This window comes from Eutrema salsugineum, unplaced genomic scaffold, assembly GCF_000478725.1.
Source record: "Eutrema salsugineum unplaced genomic scaffold, Eutsalg1_0 scaffold_4, whole genome shotgun sequence".
NCBI lineage: Eukaryota > Viridiplantae > Streptophyta > Magnoliopsida > Brassicales > Brassicaceae > Eutrema > Eutrema salsugineum.
The window spans coordinates 11,489,331-11,492,463 of record NW_006256686.1 but is presented as its reverse complement, the minus strand read 5'-3'; the positions used below and the strand labels follow the sequence as shown (position 1 = coordinate 11,492,463).

The window sequence follows — 3,133 nt, the reverse complement described above, 5'->3', positions numbered from 1 at the left end:
GGGGATGACGTGGGCTGTACAGACCAAGCCAAATTTTCTCGTGTTACTCTGAGCTGCTTGATTCTGCTGAGTGTAGCCGTGCTGCTGCCCACTGAACTGTTGCTTGGGCTGGAAGTTATTCGGAAAAGGGGTTTTTGGAGCATAGCTTTGGTGTTGTTGAGCAGGGTACACTTGGTCTTGAGGGTTAGCTACATTCGGGTTTCGATAAGAGAGGTTGGGGTTATTGCCGTGGTTGTTAAACCGTTGATACCTCTGCTGATTCCCTATGTAGTTCAGCTCCTCCTGAGTTAGACCATCTTCATTAACATTGTCAAAACTTGGCCCTTGCTCATCAAACTCGCCTACAAAGTGTATTGGCTTTTGAGTCGCCATCAAAACCTTGTCAAGCTTGCTCTGAAGCTCTCTTATATCCTTTTTCATACGCTGTTCATCACTAGATCCCTCTGTACGGTTTGCTCTATCAAAGTCCTCTCCATACGTGTCATTGGACATGGCTAGGTTCTCGACTAGTTCCATTGCTGCATTGATCTCTTTCCCAAGAAAATTTCCATTTGAAGCTGTGTCGAGTTGGTTTCTGATCTTGGGGAGTGCACCTCGGTATAAAGTACTCAAGAGGGATGCCTCTGAGAAGCCGTGGTGTGGGCATTGGTTAGTATAGCTCCTAAACCGTTCCCAAGCCTCACTAAAGCTCTCGTTGTTGTGCTGCGTGAAACTTGAGATCTGATTCCTGAGCTTAGCCGTGCGTGATGTGGAAAAGAACTTTGATAAGAACGCCAGTTTACACTGCTCCCAAGTTTGTATACAGCCCCTCGGTATATTCTTTTCCCACTGGTGTGCTTTATCACCGAGGCTGAAAGGGAACAAGCGTAGCTTGAAGCTATCTTCGGAGACGCCATTTATCTTGGTTAAGTCGCAAACCCGATCAAATTGATCTAGATGCTCGAGAGGGTCTTCTCCAGCCAGACCGTGGAACTTGGAGTTTTGCACCATATTGAGCAGGGAAGCTTTAACTTCAAAGTTGTTGTTTTGAACTGGTGGAGCTTGAATCCCAGCTCGGTATTGGTGCGCATTAGCTCGGTCATTCTCTCCAACACAAATTGGAGGGTGTTGTCTCTGAACTTGTGGCGGTGGCGGATGAACATGATGGGCTTGTTGCTCATTTCTGTTCGCTTGGTGTTGGTTTTGCTGAGCAAGCCGTTCGTTTCTTTGAGCCTGTTGCTGATTAACATAGGCTTGTTGTTCATTTCTTCCTGCCTGCGCCTGATTAGCCTGAGCTTGGTGCGCGGCCACCTGAGCCTGTTGCTCCATTCGCTGTTGTTCTGCCATTCCAAGTCTGTCAAAGTGCCGTTCTCTCTCGCGAGCTCGCCTTTCTAATCTGTCGATGTTATCGTCGTATGGGAAAAGCGATCCTGTGCTCCGAGACCTGGTATTCATGCACCTGAAAACAAAACAAGAACTTGCAAAAGAATCAGTAAAACAAAAGAAAGTAAATTCTTGATCTTAAGAACAAACTAGAGGATAATGCCCCTACATGTTGGCAACGACGCCAATTGATAACTAAGAGTTTTGGGGCTCTTAGAAGGGTTATCAATCCCCTTGTCAAAGTAGTATAAGGGGTGTCAAACCAAGCTTGTAAACGAGACACTAGCCTATGTCATTTGTTCACTTAAGTCAAGACAAGAGGATAAAAGTTTGGTGACGATGATTAACAGGCAAATAAGCAATAAAATTAAATAAAAGCAGAAATTTAAACTAATCAAGATGCAAACAACAAACAGGTGATTCAGATGATGATAATATGCAATAAGGGAAGAGACTCTAGACAAGATAATCGACTCGGGTGCTTCCAAGCTAAACTAATGGGTTAATGAATTATTTTGTCAAGCGATTTCATTTAACTTTGAACTCAAGGCATGTTAATCTTCTCATGAAAGTATCAAACATCTAAACTGATCCTCCTTCATACCAAAATGTCTTTTGAGAAGCACAAATCAATCAGCAATAAGATTCAGTTCAAATATGTCTTTTAAGAGAACAAACTATCACTCTCGCGATGAAAGACTCTTAAACCTTTAACCGAGTGGTTCAGACATTTCTACAAACACTTTTGATGCGAGATATGCCTCAGACCTGAACCTCAAGTGATATGCTTGGGTCCAGCCTAGAGATCTCGTCGGTTAAAGAATGAAACATGCAAGACTAGACACCTAAACCCACTAATCTATCTTGAAAGCACCCTAATCTACTTATCTAAAGCCGCTTAAACGACTACTCACTGATCATAACGAGCTCACTAAGTCCTTTGCAAGACGTGTAGCTGGTCATGATTAGGAGTTTAATGCTGATAATAAAAGAAGAATAAAGAAAGAACAAGATTCAGATGCAAAAACGAGATATCAGATTACATTAATCTGGTTTCACAAAAGAGGCAAGTTCTTAAACGTAAATGGAGATAAAAGATATGATGCTTAGGTTTTTGGTCCTAAAATGTATTTATAGTAAAGGGAAAGTGTCGCGGGTCAGCCCGGAACAAACCGGGTACTGAACCGCTTCCTTGGGTTGATGGGTGAGTGCCACGGTGTGTCGGAAAGTGAAGCCGAGGTCTTCATGCCGAGGTGTGCACATGAGTCAGGATCCAGATGAAGATCTCGTGAAGAACACGTCAAGAACATGCATGAACCCTAGTCTTTGATCCATCCACACGTGTGTGTTCTTGAGCCATTCTGTACTTGATTCTGGGTTCGTGACAAGGGACCTCGGGATAAAATGTCGAGGGTTCATGATGTCGAGGTGCTTGGGAGAACACAGTCCGGCATGCACGCCGAGGTCATTACACCGAGGTGTACTTTCAACACTTAGTCATTTCCAGTCTTCAGTTCTTACGTATGCATGCCTCGATCTAATCATGCCAAGGCTTTGGCACGAGGTCTAGTCCAGAATACTTCCAAGATATAAGCCTCGACTTGAGTGATGCCAAGGTAAAGATACCGAGGCTTGTGAAAACACTTAGCGCGTATCGCAACTCATTTAGGCTTGTATCGACCATGTCACCTTCCGGAAGAAGTAACTTTCAGCACACGACTCCAATTGCTCTGGAACCAGTTCCACAGTCAAGATGGCTCAATAAGCTCGA

At 44.0% G+C, this 3,133-nt stretch overlaps 1 non-coding gene across 1 annotated transcript; it reads left to right on the top strand.

Moving 5' to 3' along the window:
• Positions 1-628: 628 nt before the first annotated feature.
• Positions 629-735, top strand: LOC112084807. Its single transcript, XR_002898467.1, has one exon. It is a non-coding gene; the product is annotated as a small nucleolar RNA R71 (small nucleolar RNA).
• Positions 736-3,133: the final 2,398 nt, after the last annotated feature.